The sequence below is a fragment of the Hypanus sabinus genome, chromosome 6 (assembly GCF_030144855.1).
Source record: "Hypanus sabinus isolate sHypSab1 chromosome 6, sHypSab1.hap1, whole genome shotgun sequence".
In the NCBI taxonomy this organism is placed as follows: Eukaryota; Metazoa; Chordata; class Chondrichthyes; order Myliobatiformes; family Dasyatidae; genus Hypanus; species Hypanus sabinus.
Window position 1 is genome coordinate 76,888,386 of NC_082711.1, and position 19,010 is coordinate 76,907,395.

At 44.5% G+C, this 19,010-nt stretch overlaps 1 protein-coding gene across 8 annotated transcripts in view; it reads right to left on the reverse strand.

Moving 5' to 3' along the window:
• The window catches only part of LOC132395595 (tensin-3-like), a 320,946-nt gene that overhangs the window by 221,037 nt on the left and 80,899 nt on the right, over positions 1-19,010 (reverse strand). The gene's annotated exons all lie outside the window — the stretch shown is intronic.

A 19,010-nucleotide genomic window follows, 5' to 3' on the forward strand; every position in this document is an offset into this window, starting at 1 on the left:
GAGAAAGTAATTGAAGATACTGGAATTGAAGATAAAGGATAAGTTTAATATTTGATAAAAGAGGTGTAAACTACATAGATTTCCATAATGACTTTGATAAGCTTGCCACATGAAAGGGTAATAGGGAAAATAACAGCTCATGGTGAAGAAGAAAATACTGTTATGAACAGCAGATTGATCTGGTTAACAGGACACAGAGAAAAGGAACTTTTTTTCTAGACAGCAAGATTCAACAACTGGTGTGCCACAGGGACCATTGCTGGCACCTCATTTTTTCACAGTTCATGTGAGTGTTACTTCAAACAAGCCATTGAAAGTACTATTGCTCATTTTACTGAACACACAAAGGCAGCTAGAATCATAAAATGAGGAGAGTACACAAAGAGATAGTAATATGGAAAGGGTATGACAGTGGGAAACAATTTGGCAAATGGAAACTAGGTAAGGAAAAGTATTCACTTTGGTAGAAAGCTAAAAAAAAAACTTCAATAATGAGAAAATGCAGAACTGTGAGAAATAAAGGGATCCTGTGGAAAAGGCTTTTATGCAGGTGCAGCAGGTCATTAGGAAAGCTCACAGAATATTATCGTTCATTACATACAGAAATAGGGAAATCGTGCCTCAGTAATACAGAGGATTGGTGAGACTGCATCCAAGTACTGGGCATAGTAGCAGTCTGCTTATTTAAGGAAGGGTGTAAATAATTTACTCCCTTTCTCACAGCATTTACCCGTTCAGTCACAAAATCAGACACTAAGTTTATCCTTCTACAGCTATGCTTAGACCACAAGACATAATTGCAGAAATAGGCTATTCGCCCAATCGAGTCTGCTCCATCATTCAATCATGGCTGAATTATTTTCCCTCCCAACTCCACTCTCCTCCTTTCTCCCCATAACCTTTGATGCCCTTTACTAATCAAAAACCAAGCAACCTCTGCTTTATATATGTCAAATGACTTGGCCTCCACAGCCACAGGTGGCAATTAATTCCATAGTTTCACCACCTTGTGGCTAAAGAAGCTCCTTCTCTTCTCTGGTCTAAAGGGAAGTCCCCTCTTCTGAGACTGAATCACTGATCCTGGACTCTCACACAATTTAAACATCCTCTCCATGTCCTTTCTATCTAAGCCAGGGGTGGGCAAACTTTTTGACTTGTGGGCCACAAAGGGTTCTAAAATTTGACAGGGGGACCGGACCAGGAGCAGATGGACGGAGTGCTTTGGTAATACACCTCATAGGAGAAAATAAAATATCATGGGATATGTAGAAAACATGTGCTTTAATTTCAATTGAAAATGAACAAATGCATTACAACAAAATATCTGTCTTTGAAGTCCCATGGTATTTAGCTATTTATTGAAATGACTTTTAAAACACTGAAAATTAAATGAATAAAATACAGCTTTTTTTAATAGTAACAGTTATTATTTTAAAGCACTGAAAATTCTGTTATCCTTCAAGATATTATCATCATCACTCTCCTCCTGACTGTCTTTATTTCAAAAATGGTAGGAGATGCAGGTCTACTTGTCCTGCTCCTTCTTATTCAATTGTCCCCTGTGCCAAAACTCAACAATGACCAGCACAATGACAGAACAGTGACAGCGCGCCAGTATGCGAAGCGCGTTATTTAATCTGGAGCGCATTTTTTATTTTGAGAACGTACGTGCACCTGCGCACTACTCATGTCCATCACTTAACAGAAATGACATGTAACATGTAAGGCTTATTAAAAAAAAATTTCAAATGCATTTTTTACATAACACAACAAAGAAACTTATTTTTAATTTCAGTGGGAACAGTGTTGTTGGTCTCCCTTTTTAGCCAGCACATCAAAGTCTGGGATTTAGATTTGTTGTGGCGATTCTCAGGATGGATCTGAGGTGTTGGTCAGTTAACTTGGATCTGTGGCTGGCTTTGTTGATGTTCATGACGCTGAACGCCTGTTCACACAAATAGGTCGAGCCGAACAAAAAGTAAAGCGCAAATGTGGAGTAATACGCTGCACCTCAACAAAGGTCAATGTATATAGAGTGCGTCATCTATTGGGAAAATGCCAACAAGGTTTACTAATATAATTTCATCAAGTTCTGCGGGCCGGATTAAAAAGCTTAACGGGCCGCATATGGCCCGCGGGCCGTAGTTTGCCCATGCCTGATCTAGGTCTCAATTTCCCATCATCCAGGGACCAGACACTCCTTGATGAAGCGAAAATTCACTTGCTGTTTTCAATTTAGTGTATTACATTCAGCACTGAAGATGTGGTCTCCCCAATGACAGCTTACTTCCCCTCTAACCACTGTGTTTGACCTCCCATACTATTCTAATAATGCCCAACACAAGCTCGAAGAACAATATCTCTTTTGTGGCCAAGTTCAGCTCTTAGGACTTGATATTGAATTGAAGTTAAACAGACTTTTATTTTCAGTTGTTGATTCAATCTGTTGCTTGGTTTTCGTCCACTCTTTTGTTTCTAACTGCTGAAATTGAAAGTCATGGTCATTTAGACAACTTTGGTCTACACCCTATTCCTTCCATTCATTCAGAAAAAGTGACACAGTGACCTCTGCAACATTCTCTCTCTCCATCCTTCCCCCTTTCATTTTTCCAGCTCTGGTCGGCAATCACTGACCTGAATTATTGACACTGAGTGCTGCTGGCTTTGTGCCTTTGTTTAGGATTATCTGGAACCTGCAGCTATTTGCTCCATTTTCCAAAGCTCAGTTGGTCAAGTTACAACACACCATATCCACAGGAAAGAACATGAAAGGAATGCATTGCTACTCTTTGAATAGACTGAAATGTAACTGTAAACTTTGTAACTTCAGTAAGAGGTTTATTGTAGATTTTCATATGAGTCACCTTGGCAATGGAGAGATTAAAAGAAAAGATTAAATCAGAGTTTTCATGATAAAAAAATCTCCCTCTCTTCGATTCATTCAAAAAATGTGTTACAAATTACCTCAGCAACGTGGAGAAGTGAGTTAGACTTTATGGAGGATGACTGAACAGGATATGTGTAGAGTCATACTTGATATGGCAAAAAAATATTTTGGCACATGTAGATACATATTCGGTTTGAATTTGACTACTTCAAAATTATATCAGGCTTCTTTGAAGCAATCTCTGTCCAATTATTATGAACATATCACCTGCAATGCCAGATGCCCCAACCTGATCACTTGGCTGGACTTCTATCAGCATAGAGTCGAAAGCTAAAGAGCTCCAGAGGTAAGGACAAAAAATGGTCGCAGGAAGCAGAGAAGAGGATGTGGGATTGCATCGAGTCGGTGGAAGGGGCTGTGTTCAAGGACTCAAGAGAGTCTTAACGAATACAGCACAGTTGTCACAGAGTTTATAAGAACAGTCGCAGATGAATGTGTCTCAACAGAATCAGTCAGAGTCTTCCCCAACAAGATGATGAACAAGGTGATGAACCATGAGTTCCACAATGTGCTGAGGGCCAGATCATTGGCATTCAGGTATTGCGACCATGTAAAATAAGAGAGGTCCAGGCACGATCTCTGGAAAGCCTTCTCACATGTGAAGTTGCAATTTCAGGTCAAACTGAATCACTGAAGAATACCTGACTGCTGTGAAAGCTATCACCTCCTACAAAGTGAAACAAAGCAATGTAGGTGACATCACGGCTTCACTCCCACATGAGCCTGATGCCTTTTATACTCATTTTGACCATCAAAACATGGTGGAACATTCAGGAACTCCTACAACCTATGATTTCAGTCTCTGAGTCCAACATGAGAGCAACTTCCAGGAGAGTGAACCCATGGAAAGCTTCCAACCCAGACTGGGTACCTGGCTGATTACTAAACACCTCTGCTAATCGACTGGCTAGAGCGTTAACCAGTATCTTTAAATCTCTCACTTCAGCAGTCTGAGGTACTCACCTGCTTCAAGGACAATCGTCCAGTTGCACTTACATCCACAGTGATGAAGTGCTTTGAGAGGCAGGTGATGAAACATATCAACTCCTACCTGAGAAGCAACTTAGTTCTGCTCTAATTTGCCTACCATCACAACAGGTCAACAGCAGATGCCATTTTGTTGGCTCTTCACTCAACCCTGGGCAGAGAAGATGCATGCATCAGGATCAAACTAAGGTTTGGCATTCAGTGTTATCATCCTCTCAAAACTAATCAATATCCCCCAAGTGGGAGATATTTATAAACATTAAGTCAAGTCAACTTCTATTGTCATTTTGACCATAACTGCTGGTACAGTGCATAGTAAAAATGAGACGTTTTTCAGGACCATGGTTTACATGACACAGTACAAAAAACTAGACTGAACTACATAATAAAAAAAAAGAGAAAGCTACGCTAGACTACAGACCTACACTGGACTGCATAAAGTGCACAAAAACAGTGCAGGCATTACAATAAATAATAAACAGGACAGTAGGGCAAGGTGTCAGTCCAGGCTTCGGGTATTGAGGAGTCTGATAGCTTGGGGGAAGAAACTGTTACATAGTCTGGTCGTGAGAGCCTGAATGCTTCGGAGTCTTTTCCCAGACGGCAGGAGGGAGAGGAAATTGTATGAGGGGTGCATGGGGTCCTTCATAATGCTGTTTCCTTTGCGGATGTAGCGTGTAGTGTGAATGTCCGTTATGGTGGGAAGAGAGACCCCGGTGATCTTCTCAGCTGATCTCACTATCCGCTGCAGTGTCTTGCGATCCGAGATGGTGCAATTTCCGAACTGGGCAGTGATGCAGTTGCTCAGGACGCTCTCAATACAACCCCAGTAGAATGTGATGAGGATGGTGAGTGGGAGATGGACTTTCCTCAGCCTTCGCAAAAAGTAGAGACGCTGCTGGGCTTTCTTTGCTATGGAGCTGGTGTTGAGGGACCAGGTGAGCTTCTCCGTCAGGTGAACACCAAGAAATTTGGTGCTCTTTACGATCTCTACCGAGGAGCCGTCGATGTTCAGCAGGGAGTGGTCGCTCCATGCCCTCCTGAAGTCAACAACCATCTCTTTTGTTTTGTTCACATTAAGAGACAGGTTGTTGGCTCTGCATCAGTCTGTTAGCCGCTGCACCTCCTCTCTGTAAGCTGACTCGACGTTCTTGCTGATGAGACCCGCCATGGTCATGTCATCGGCAAACTTGATGATGTGGTTCGAGCTGTGTGTTGCATCGCAGTCGTGGGTCAGCAGAGTGAACAGCAGTGGACTGAGCACACAGCCCAGGGGAGCCCCCATGCTCAGTGTGATGGTGTTGGAGATGCTGCTCCTGATCCGGACTGACTGAGGTCTCCCAGTCAGGAAGTCTAGGATCCAGTTGCAGAGGGAGGTGTTCAGGCCCAGTAGGCTCAGCTTTCCAATCAGTTTCTGAAGAATGATTGTGTTGAATGCTGAACTGAAGTCTATGAACAGCATCCGAATGTATGTGTCTTTTTTGTCCAGTTTGGTAAGGGCTAGGTGGAGGGTGGTGGCAATGGCGTCATCTGTTGAGCGGTTGGGATGGTACGCAAACTGCAGGGGGTCCAGTGAGGGGGCAGCAGGGTCTTGATATGTCTCATGACAAGCCTCTTGAAACACTTCATGATGATGGATGTAAGTACAACGGGATGGCAGTCATTTAGGCAGGACATTGAAGACTTCTTCGGCACGGGGACGATGGTGGCAGCCTTGAAGCATATTGGAAAGGTGGCACTGCTCAGGGAGATGTTGAAGATGTCAGTGAGAACATCTGCTAGCTGATCTGCACATCCTCTGAGCACTCTACCAGGGATGTTGTCTGGTCCAGCAGCCTTCCGTGCATTGACCCTGCACAGGGTTCTCCTCACGTCGGTCATGGTGAGACACATCACCTGGTCATTCGCAGGAGGGGTGGACTTCCTTGCTGCCACATCATTTTCCACCTCAAACCGGGCGTAGAAGTTTTTCAGCGCATTTGGGAGGGTGGCATCACCTGCACAGTCATTATTGAGAACATCAGATAAAGAGTCCTTGAAAGTGTTGTGGGAACAGTTCAGTGATGGGCAAGTGAAGTTTAGTGAAGTTAACCCCCCGGTTCAAAGGTCTGATGGTAGAGAGGTAATCACTGTTCCTGAACCTGGTGATCTTCTCCCTACTAAAATAATAAATTGGCAATAAACCATGCTAAACATGAGAAAAGCAGCTAACAGATTGAAACAATATGTTAATGTCTACATTATAAAATACATGGCTGTGTTTACATCCATTGGCTACTTAAATAAATAAGATAGCTCTTGATGATTACAACTGTTCTTGTTCAGGTTCAATTGATGTGTGAAATAATGAGTTTAGACCCAGGGGATGCGTGTGCAGTGGGGTATATCAGTAACCAGTCTGAACATGTAACACACACATATGAAATAGGGGCTAACAAGGTAGCAGGAGATGGTCATTCAACCCATCGTGCCTGCCCAGACTTTCAATAAGATCATGTTTTTTTTAATATCAACTCCATTTTATGTACTAATCCCACATTGTCTGATTCCTGAAATCGTGCAATCTCAACCACTGATCCTTGACAACACACTTGGATAGAAAATTCCAAAGATTCACCACTCCTTGGTTAAAGAAATTGATATTATCCCATTCTTGATAAGTCAACTGCCCTTTTCTTGATATGGATCCCTGGATTTAGATAAGCTAGAAAGGAGAAACATCATCCCTACATTGACACCAATCAAGAATTTTAAGAATACTGTATAGCCCAGTCTGACTAACATCTCCCCTTACTTCACAACCCACCATCACAGGAATCCATCTAGCAATGCCTTCTCAGACGCCACCAACTCAGGGCTTGTAAACAATTCTCCATGTGCAATGTCACTCTGAATCTAAATAATCCCAGTTACACGTCTTTAGATCTTGCTGTCAAATCCACTTTCAATGAAGGCCAACATATCTTAAGACAATGGAGCATTCAGCAAGTCAGTCTATTCCGCTACTTGTTTGTGGCTGATCCATTTCCTTCTCAACCCCATTCTCCTGTCTTTTCCCCATAACCTTTCACACCCTGACTTGTCAATAATCTATCAACCTCCACCTTAAACACACCCAATGACTTGGCCCCTACGGCAGTCTGTGGCATAAAATTTCACAGATTCACCACCCACTGGATAAAAGGTTCTCTGTTCTAATGGACATCCTTCTATGCTGAGGTTGTGCCCTCTGGTCCTATACTCTCCACTGTAAAAGAAACATCTTCTCCCCATCCACTCTATCTAGGCCTTTCAGTGTGATCCTCACTTATTCTTCTAAATCTCAGAGCCATCAAACGATCCTCATACGATAAGCTTGTCAATCCTGGAGTCATTTTCATGAACCTCCTTTGAACACTCTCAAATGTCAGCACATCCTTTCTTAGATCAGGGGCCCAAAATTGCTCACAATAATCCAAGTAAGGCCTCACCAGTGATTTATAAAGCCTCAGTATTAAATGCTTGTCTATGCATTCTAGTTCTCTTGAAATAATACTGACATTGCATTTGCCTTCCTCACAACTGACTCAACATGCAATTTAACTTTTAGAGAATTCTGCACGAGGACTCCCAAGTCCCTTTGCACTTCCGATTTTTAAATTTTTCTCCTTGTTTAGAAAATAATTTACACTTTTATTCCTTCTACCAAAGTGTATGACCATACACTTCCCAGCACTGTATTCCATCTGCCAGTTTGCCCATTCTTCTAATCTGTCTCAGTCTTTCTGCAGCCTCCCTGCTTCCTCAACTCTATCTGCTCCTCCACCTATTCTCGTATTGTCTGCAAACCGGGGCACAAGGCCATTAATTCCATCATCTAAATCATCAACATACAAGTAAACGAAGCACTCCCAACGCCAGCCCCTGTGGAACACCACTAGTCCCTGGTAGCCAATCAGCACAGGCTCCCTTTATTCCCACTCTTTCTCTCCTGCCAATCAGCCAATGTTCTATCCACATTGGTATCTTTCCTGCAATACCATGGGCTTTTATCTTGCTAAGCAAACTAATGTGTGGCACCTTGTCAAAGGCCTTCTGCAAATCCAAATACACAACATCCACCGATCTCCTTTGTCTATCCTGCTCATTATTTCCTCAAAGAATTGCAACAGCTTTGTCAGGCAAGATTTTCCCTTAAGGAAACCATGTGACTTCAGCCCATTTTATCTTGTGCCTCCAGTGCCCCAAAACCCCATTCTTAACAATCGACTCAAATATCTTTGCAAGCACTGAGGTTAAATTAACTCACCTATAATTTCCTTTCTTTTGCCTCCCTCTCTTCTTAAAGCATGGAGTGACATCAAGAAATATAAATAAGCCTTAATTCATTTTTGCATCTCATCATGCAGAAAATTTTAAATTAAATATTCCCTTGTCCATTCATCACTTCCCACTAATCACGCTCTCGGCACTTATCCCTGCCAACAGCCAAAATGTGACGCCTGTCCATTCACCTCCTCCCTCACCTCAATTCAGATCCCCAAACAGACCTCCCAGATGAGACCACACTTCACCTGCGAATCTGCTGGGGTCAGCTATTGTGTCCATTGCTCCCAATGTGGCCTCCTGTACATTGGTGAGACCCATTCATAAATTAGGGAATCGCTTTGTTGAGCATCTCTGCTCTATTTGTCAATAGTGGAACTTCCCAGTGGTCAAACATTTAATTCCCATTCCTATTCCTATTCCAAAATGTCCGTCCATGGCCTCTTCTTGCACCTAGTAGGGTGGAGAAGTAAACCTTTTATTCTGCCTGGGTAGCTTTCAACCTGATGGTATGAATATTGATTTCTCCTACTAGTTAAAAAAATTTCTCCCCCTCCTTCCCGTCCTCCACCTTTTTATTCTGGAATCTTCCCTCTTCCTTTCCAGTCCTGAAGAAGGGTCTCACCCAACACATTGACTGTTTATTCACTTTCATCGATGCTGCCTGACCATCAGAGTTCCTCCATCATTTTATGATGTGTTGCTTTGGATTTTCAGCAACTGCAGACTTCCTCGTGTTTAGAAAAATTAAAGCATTTTTTTGTGAAAATTATCACTTTTCCCTTTTGTACCCATACCCTTTTGTAGGTGAACATTACCGGAGGTCAATGGTTGAGTGAAATTCACTGAACGACAAAGATTCAATTAAACTCAGGTGAAGGCAGGGGACATCTTGAAGCTAGTCACAATAACCGAAGTTAAACAGATGGGTTGCTAAGCTTTACAAAACAGATTGGCTGTATAAAATACTAAAATTAATATAAGAAAGTGAATGAAGGAGTAGGCAAGAAAATATTCAGAATATTAGTTGTAAATGGAATGAGTATATTCCTGTTAAATTAGAATTTCCTGTTTATGTAAAGAAACTTGCTATAATGTGATTGTTATCTAGCACCTGCAGTATGGCAAAGGACATTTTAATTGTGATTTGCCAAAAACTGTGAAAACCCTGTGAGTAAAAGGACAGCACTGTGTAACATATTATCTAGTGTTCAAACACAAAGGAAAACTTCTCTACCAATCAACACCTCAATACTGCAACAATCATGTTTCAAAAGTACAATAACTATTACCCAGCAGCCTGGTCCAAAAAGTGAATTATGAAAAGTGTGCAGATTCTTTTGCTAAGGTAGTGACTTGCGGTCAGAATCTCAGCAATCCTTTGAGACTCTTCTGCCTCAGTCTTCCACCTTTTGGATCATTCACTTTCAGTTTTGGAGAAAGTTATCAAACTCCCATTACCCTCACCACTGTCAGCTTGCACCTTCAGCAACTTACTGGGCACAAAAACAGTTTGAACTGAAGCTATTTTCTGAAAATTCCAACTTGATGATGAACATGTTTTATTAACATTAGTTAGAATCATTACACATACAGTACAACCTCATTTATGCTTCAATAATTATATTGATTCACCATATAAACTAAATAAAAAATTCTGAAACCTGGGTGTTTACTATTTCTATTAGGAATGGAATCATTGCAAAGGTCCACTGTGAAACAGTTAACTTCTGTTAAAATTAAGCCTCATTTCACATTCTTTCCCACAAAGGGACATTCAGTGGGGGCATTCAATATCTCTTGGATTCAATCAAGCAATGCATCCTGCCGACCAACATCAGTCATGTTTTTCAAAGTTCCAAGTAAACTTATTATCAAAGTACATATATGACTCCATATACAACCCTGAGATTCATTTTCGTGTCGGTATACTCGGTAAATCTAACAGCCATAATGAAATCAATGAAAGACCTCACCAATAGGGTGGACAACCAGTGTGCAAAAGATAACAAACTACAAATACAAAACAAAAGAATAAGAAGTAACAATGATAATTAAATAAGCAATAAACATGAAGAACATCAGATGAAGAGTCCTTGAAAGTGAGCCCATAGGCTGTGGGAACAGTTCAGTGTTGGGGCAAGTGAAGTTAACCCCTACCCCCACCCAGCCTCGGTTCAAGAGCCTGATGTTTGAGAGGTAATAACCGTTCCTGAACCTGCTGGACTTCTCCCCGTTGAAATAATAAATTAGCAATAAACCAAGCTAAACATAGGATAAGCAGCTAACAGATTAAAGCAATGTATTAATATCTACATTATAAAATACATGGCTGTGTTTACTTCCATTGGCTACTTAAAAAAATAAGATAGCTCTTGATGATTACAACTGTTCTTGTTCAAGTTCAATTGATGCATGAAATAATGAGTTCAGACCCAGGGGATGTGTGTGCAGTGGGGTATATCAGCGACCAGACTGAACATGTAACACACACATATGAAATAGGAGCTTACAAAGTAGCAGGAGATAGTCATTCAACCCATTGTACCTGCCCGGCCTTTAAATATTCCATAAAAGCGATTGAGCTCATCTGGGAGAGAGGCCGCAATGTTGGCAGCACCACATTTGGCTTTGAAGTCTGCGATGGCATGCAGCCGTCGCCACAAGTCACATGTGCTATTCGTTGTGAATCTTGACTCAACCTTGTCCCTATATTGTTGTTTCATGGCCTTGATAGCTTTGTGCAGATCATAACTGCTTTTCTTGAGTTGATCGCCAGTGATGTAAGCTGGATGTCGCACTGTAAGTTTTGCTCGCGCAAAACTATTGATCCAGGGTTTCTGGTTTGGAAGGCCCTGACCGACTTCTAGGGGACAACATTGTCGATGCACTTCTAGATGAAGCACATGTCTCCATCAGTGAACTTGGAGACATCCTCATCATGGAAAACATCCAGAAAACAACCTCTCCCTCAATGTCGGAAAAACAAAGGAGCTGGTTGTGGATTATAGGATGAATGGAGACGGGCTAACCCCGATTGACATCAATGAATCTGGGATTGAGAAGGTAAACAGCTTTAAGTTCCTTGACATCCACATCACCAAGGATCTCACATGGTTTGAACACACTAGCTGTGTGATGAGAAAGGCAAAACAGTGCCTCTTTCACCTCAAATAGTTGATGAAGTTTAGTAAGGCCCCCCCAAATCCTAAATACTTTCTATAGGGGCACAATTGAGAGCATCTTGACTGGCTGCATCACTGACTGGTATGGGAACTGTACCTCCCTTAATCAAAGGACTCTGCAGAGAGTGATGCGAACAGCCTAGAGCATCTATAGATGTGAACTTCCCATGATTCAGAATGTTTACAAGGACGGATGTGTAAAAAAAGCCTGTAGGGCCATTGGGAACCCAAGTCATCCCAACCACAATCTATTCCAGCTGCTACCATGTAGCAAACAGTACCGCAGCATAAAAGCCAGGACCAACAGGCTCTGGAACAGCTTCTTCCACCAGGCCATCAGACTGATGAACTCACGCTGATTTGAGTGTACTCTATATTACATCGACTGTTCTATTTATTATAAATTATCATAAATTACTATGATTGCACATTGCACATTTAGATGGAGATGCAACGTAAAGGTTTTTACTTCTCATGTATGTGAGGGTCGTAAGAAACAAGGTCAATTCAATAAGATCATGTTTTTTTATTAATATCAACTCCAATTTATGTACTAATCCCACATCATCTGATTCCTGAAATCATGGCATCTCAACTACTGATCCTCCCCAATGCACGTGGATCGAGAATTCCAAAGATTCACTACACCTTAGGTAAAGAAGTTGATTTTATCTCATTCTTGATAAGTCAACAGCTTTTTTATAACATGAATCCCTGGATCTAGATAAGCCAGAAAGGAGAAAATCATCCCTACATTGACACCAATCAAGCATTTTAAGAATACCGTATACCCGCTTCCAAACTTGAGAGTACAGGCCCAATCTGACTAACGTCTCCCCTTACTTCACAACCCACCATCACAGGAATCCATCTAGCTAAGCCTTCTCAGACGCCACCAACTCAGGGTTTGTAAACAATTCTCCATGTGCAATGTCACTCTGAATCTAAATAACTCCAGTAACACATCTTTAGATCTGGCGCTGAATCCACTTTCAATGAAGGTCAACATATCTTAAGACACTGGAGCAGAATTAGGTCATTCAGCACATCAAGTCTGTTCCACTACTTGATCATTCCCTCTCAACCCCATTCTCCTATCTTTTCCTATAACCTTTCACACCCTGACTTGTCAATAATCTATCAACCTCCACCTTAAATACACACAATGACTTGCTCTCCACAGCTGATATGGAAACGAATTCCACCGATTCACCATCCCCTGGCTAAAGAATTTTCTCCTCATCTTCGTTCTAAATGGACACCCTTCTTCTGCCGAGGTTGTACCCTCTGGTCCTACCATCTCCATTATACGAAACAGTTTCTCCATATCCACTCTATCTAGGCCTTTCAATGTGATCCTCACTCATTCTTCTAAATTCCAATGAGTACAGGCCCAGAGCCATCAAATGATCCTCATACGATAAGCTTGTCAATCCTGAAGTCATTTTCATGGAACTCCTTTGAACTCTCTGTAATGTCAGCACATCCTTTCTTAGATCAGGGGCCGAAAGTTGTTCACAATAACCCAAGTGAGGCCTCACCAGTTATTTATAAAGCTCAGCATTAAATGCTTGTCTTTGCATTCTAGTTCTTTTGAAATAATGCTAACATTGCATTTGCCTTCCTCACAACTGACTCAACATGCAAGTTAACTTTTAGAGAATTCTGCACGAGGACTCCCAAGTCCCTTTGCACTTCCGATTTTTAAATTTTTCTCCTCGTTTAGAAAATACTTTACACTTTTATTCCTTCTACCAAAGTGCATGGCCATACACTTCCTGACACTTTATTTCATCTGCCACTTCTTTGCCCATTCTTCTAATCTGTCTCAGTCTTTCTGCAGCCTCCCTGCTTCCTCAACTCTATCTGCTCCTCCACCTATTCTCGTATTGTCTGCAAACCGGGTCACAAGGCCATTAATTCCATCATTTAAGTCATCAACATACAAGTAAACGAAGCACTCCCAACGCCAGCCCCTGTGGAACACCACTAGTCCCTGGCAGCCAATCAGCACAGGCTCCCTTTATTCCCACGCTTTGCCTCCTATCAATCAGCCAATGTTCTATCCACACTGGTATCTTTCCTGCAATACCATGGGCTTTTATCTTGCTAAGCAGCCTAATATGTGGCACCTTGTGAAAGGCCTTCTGAAAATCCAAGTACACAACATCCACTGATCTCCTTTGTCTATCTTGCTTGTTATTTCCTCAAAGAATTCCAACAGATTTCTCAGGTAAGATTTCCCCTTAAGGAAACAATGTAACTTCAGCCCATTTTATCATGTGTCTCCTAATACCCCAAAGCCTCATCCTTAACAATTGACTCTAACATCTTTCCTTTCTTCTGTCTCCCTCTCTTCTTAAAGCATGGAGTGACATTTGCAACTCTCTATTCCTCTGGAACCATTCCGGAATCTAGTGACTCTTGAAAGATCATTACTTGCATCTCTACAGTTTCTTCAGCTCCCTCCTTCAGATCCTTCCGGTGTAATCCATCTATTCCAGATGTCTTAGCTACCTTCGGACCTTTCAACTTCCCAAGCGCCTTAGTAACAGCAACTACACTCACTTCTGCCCCCGACACTTGATAATGTCTTCCACAATGAAGACAGACACAAAATACTTATTAAGTTTGTCCTCTATCTCTTTGTCCTTCTCTACCACTCCAATGATATTTTCCTTCAGTCCAATATCTAATCTCACCCCTCTTTATAGATCTGAAAATACTTTCAGTATCCTGATATTATTGGCTAGCTTGCTTTTGTATTTCATTTTTTGGTTATGGCTTTTAGCCGCCTTTTGTTGGTTTTTAAAAGCTTCCCAATGCTCTAACTTCCCACTTATCTCTTATTTATTATACACCCTCTCTTTTGCTTGTACAGTGGCCTTGAATTCCCTTGTCAGCCTTGTGACATCCTGCCTTTAGAATACTTCTTCTTTATGATATATTTATCTTGCGCCTTCTGAACTGCTCCCAGAAACTCCAGCTATTGCTGCTCTGCCATGATCTCTGCTAGTGTCCCCTCTCAATTAACTTTAGCCAGTTCCTCTCTCATGCCCCTAGAATTCTTTACTTCATCATAATACTGATAATCTGACATTAGCTTCTCTGTCTCAAATCGCATGGTGAATTCTGCCCTATTATGAACATGTTTCCTAAGGATTCCTTTACCTTAAGCTCCCTCATCAAATCTGGTTCATTACACAACACCCAATGCAGAATATCTGGTCCCCCGGTTGGCCAACCACAAGCTGCTCTAAAAAAGCCATCTTGTAGGCATTCTACAAATTCTCTGTTGGGATCCAAAATCAGCACCAACATGACCTACCCAATATACCTGCATACTGAAGTCCCCCATGACTACTGTAACATTGCACTTTTGACAGGCATTTTCTATCCAGAGTTGCAATTTGTAGCTCACACTCTGGCTACAGTTAGCAGGCCGGTACATAACCCCCTTCTGAGTCTTTTTAGCCTTGCAGTTTCTTAACTCTACCTACAAAGATTCTACATCTTCTCATCCCATGTCACCTCTCCCTAAAGATTACGGTAGATTGAATTACCAAAAGAGCCATGTCACACCCTCCGACTCCCACCCTGTCCTTTCAATACAAGGTGTATCCTTGGATGTTAAGCTCCCAAGTATAATCTTCGTTCATCCATGACTCAGTGATGCCCAGTTCCTACCAGCCAATCTCCAGTTGCACTACAATATCATCTACCTTATTTTGTATACTGCGTGCATTCAAATCTAACACCTTCAGTCCAGTATTCATCACCCTTTTCAATTTTGTCCCCTTGTTACACTGCAACTTTGCCCTATCATTTGCCCGTCCTTCCTGACAATCTCACTACATATTACCTCAGCTTGTATACCAACTGCTCAGTCTTAGCCCTGTCACTCAGTTTCCAACCACCCCCCGCCAAATTAACCTGTTCATTTTATACATGTCATACCTTACCCAGAAGAGCTCCAAAAGACCCAGAAATCTGAAACCATGCCCCCTGCACCAGTTTCTCAGCCACGCATTCATCTGTGAAATCATCCCATTCTCATCGGCATGTGGCACAGTCAGCAATCAAGTGATTACCACCCTTAAGGCCCTGCTTTTCACCTTTTACCTAGCTCCATAAAATCTCTCTTCAAGAACTCCTCCCTATTCCTACCTATGTCATTGGTGCTAATATGTATCAAGACTTCAGGCTGCTCGCCCTCCCCTTTTAGAATGTCATGGACCTGATCCCAGATGCTCCTGACCCTGGCACATGGGAGGCAACGTACCATCTCACATCTACTCTTCTAACAATGGAATGCCCTATTACTACTATAGTCCTCTTCTCTCTTCTGAGCCACTATGCCAGACAGTGCCAGAGACCCAATCACTGTGGCCCCACTCTGTTAGGTCATACCACTGCCCCCCTCCACCCCAAACAGTATCCAGAATGGTATACTTACTATTGATGGAAATGGCCACAGGGGGTACTCTGCATTGGCCTGCTCACTTCCTTTCCCTCTCCTGACAATCACCCAGGTACCTGCCTCCTGCAACAAGGGGGTGACCACCTCCTTGTAGCTCCAATCTATCTCCTCCCCAGGTTGCTACAGGAGCTGAAGTTTATCGAGCTGCAGTTCCAGTTCTTTAACACGTTCTTTGAGGAGCTGCAGCTGGTGGAGATGTGGTTATCTGAGAGGCCAGAAGTCTCCCAGAATTTCCACATCTCACACAAAGAACACAATACACCCCCTGGAGCCAACCTCCCTGCTAACTATGTACTGCCAGAGAAGAATCAAAAAGAAGAAACTTATATGATTCTTACCTCATCCAAGCCTGTTTTCACCGAAGCCTCCCCACTCCAAAACTGGCCCCTTCACACAATGGCCACTCTGCTACTTCGCTGTATTATTTTTATTTGCCCTTGCTTATGAATCATGATTTAATTGGGCCAATGGAAAACAGCGAAAGCCCAAGAACGTAGCTTTTTAAGTCCAGCAGACCTAAAGTCACCTCCTTTTTCGTTCCCACCAGAAACATGCCGTTAGCCTTTCTCGTAGCCTGAGGTACTTGCATGTTAATTTTTAAAGATTCCTATGCAAGGAGATCCATGTGACTCTGAACACCAACACACTTGTCTATCTCACTGTGGCGACCCTTTTCCTGGCACATCCGAACCAACTCACAATTAGATAGCCTACGGGGGTTTGGGAGCACAGAGCTTTGGAGCCTCTGCGCCATGGGGGGCAGGTTGAGGGAGGCTTAAAAGTGAGGCTGAAGATTTCGAATAAAGTTTTTTCTTTCGACTGCAGTTACCGACTCCGTGTCGTAATTTTAGCGCTGCGTGTAGCACACCGCTACAATTGGTGACCCCAACGGTCCAAACGATTTTTGGACCAGAAATGACCGACGCCGCCTCTGTTCATGCGGTTTCGTTGAAACTGCCGGGTTTCTGGACACAGCGCCCGAACCTATGGTTCCAGCAAGCCGAAGCCCAATTCCACGTTCGCCAGATCACCTCAGAAGACTCCCGCTACTACTACGTGGTGAGCTCCCTCGACCAGGACACAGCGGCCCAGGTCGCGGAGTTCGTACAGTCGCCCCCGGCAGACGGCAAGTACACGGAATTCAAAGCCCTGCTCCTCAGGACTTTCGGACTCTCACGGCACGAGCGGGCTGCCCGTTTACTGCACCTGGATGGCTTGGGCGACAGACCTCCATCGGCTTTAATGAATGAGATGTTGTCTCTGGCCGGAGGACACAAGCCCTCCCTTCATGTTTGAGCAGGCATTCCTGGAGCAGCTGCCCAAGGACATACGCCTGCTGCTGTCCGACGCGGATTTCAGTGACCCCCGGAAGGTGGCAGCCCGGGCGGACTTGCTGTGGAACGCCAAAAAGGTGAGCGGGGCGTCCATCGCACAGATCTCCCAGCCACGCTCCCGGCAGCAAACCAGTCCAGGCCCGGCCGCAGAGCCCGCCAACCCCCGGCCCAATGAACACTGGTGCTTCTACCACCAGCGGTGGGGCGCAGAAGCCCGCCGTTGTGGCCCGCCCTGCAAGTTCCCGGGAAACGCCAGGGCCAGCCGCCGCTGATGGCTACGGCGGCTGGCCATCGGGATAGCCTCCTGTATGTGTGGGATAGAAGGTCGGGACGCCGGTTTTTGGTCGATACTGGGGCTGAGATCAGCGTTTTACCTCCGACGAGTTACGACACCCGCAGCAGGGCACCGGGTCCCCCCCTGAGGGCCGTGAATGGCAGCACAGTAAGGACCTATGGCACCCGTCAGGTGCAGCTACAGTTCGGCCCCAGCCAGTTCACGTGGGACTTCACACTGGCCGCCGTAGCCCAACCGCTTCTGGGTGCGGATTTTTTGCAGGCCCATAGTTGACCACAGGCTGGAGGTGAACTGGGCGCCTCTGTCGGAGGTAATGTGGGCTGGTACACCAAAGCGAGATATCCAGGTGGCGATCAGGGCTCGGGCGCAAGATTCGGAGGTGGTGTCGGTGAGCGGGACCACCTCTGGCCATCTTGTGAACCGGTCCACGATAGTCAGGAGGTGCCGTGCTCCGCACGACACTGGCAGGGGGCCACGATATCCACATGAATGTGGTCGAAACGCCGGTGGGTGGGTTGGAACTGCTGCGGTGGGGCTTTGGTGTGCCGCTGCACCTTGGCCGTCTGGCAGTGCATGCACGTTTTGGCCCATTCACTGACCTGTTTGCGGAGTCCATGCCAAACGAACCTGCTGGATACCATCCGGACAGTTGTCCGGATGGAGGGATGCGCCAAGTTATGAATGGAGTCGAAAACGCGTCGCTGCCAGGCTGTCGGGACGACTGGACGGGGCTGGCCGGTGGCGACGTCACAGAGTAGGGTCCTCTCACCCGGGCCCACGGGGAGGTCCTGGAGCTGCAAACCGGAGACTGCGGTTCTGTAACTCGGAATCTCCTCATCCGCCTGCTGCGCCTCTGCCAGTGCCTCAAAGTCTACCCCTTGGGAAAGGGCATGAACGGTAGGGCGAGAGAGCGCATCCGCCACGACATTGTCCTTACCCGAGACGTGCCGGACATCTGTCGTGTATTCAGAGATGTAGGACAGGTGGCGTTGCTGGCGGGACGACCAGGGGTCAGACGCTTTCGTAAACGCAAAGGTAAGCGGTTTGTGGTCCGTGAACGCAGTGAAGGGCCGACCTTCTAGGAAGTACCTGAAATGCCGGATTGCCAGGTAGAGCGCCAACAGTTCCCGGTCGAAAGCACTGTACTTAAGCTCGGGTGGCTGCAGGTGTTTGCTGAAAAACGCCATGGGTTGCCAGCGACCTGCGATGAGTTGCTCCAGCACCCCACCGACTGCCGTGTTCGATGCGTCCACTGTGAGGGTGGTAGGGGCGTCCATTCTGGGATGTACTAGCATTGCGGCGTTCGCCAAAGCTTCCTTCGTTTGAACGAAAGCGGCGGCGGACTCCTCATCCCAGGTAATGTCCTTGCTCGGACCCGACATCAGGGCGAACAGGGGGCGCATGATCCGGGCAGCTGAAGGGAGGAAGCGGCGGTAGAAATTGACCATACCTACGAATTCCTGAAGGCCTTTGATCG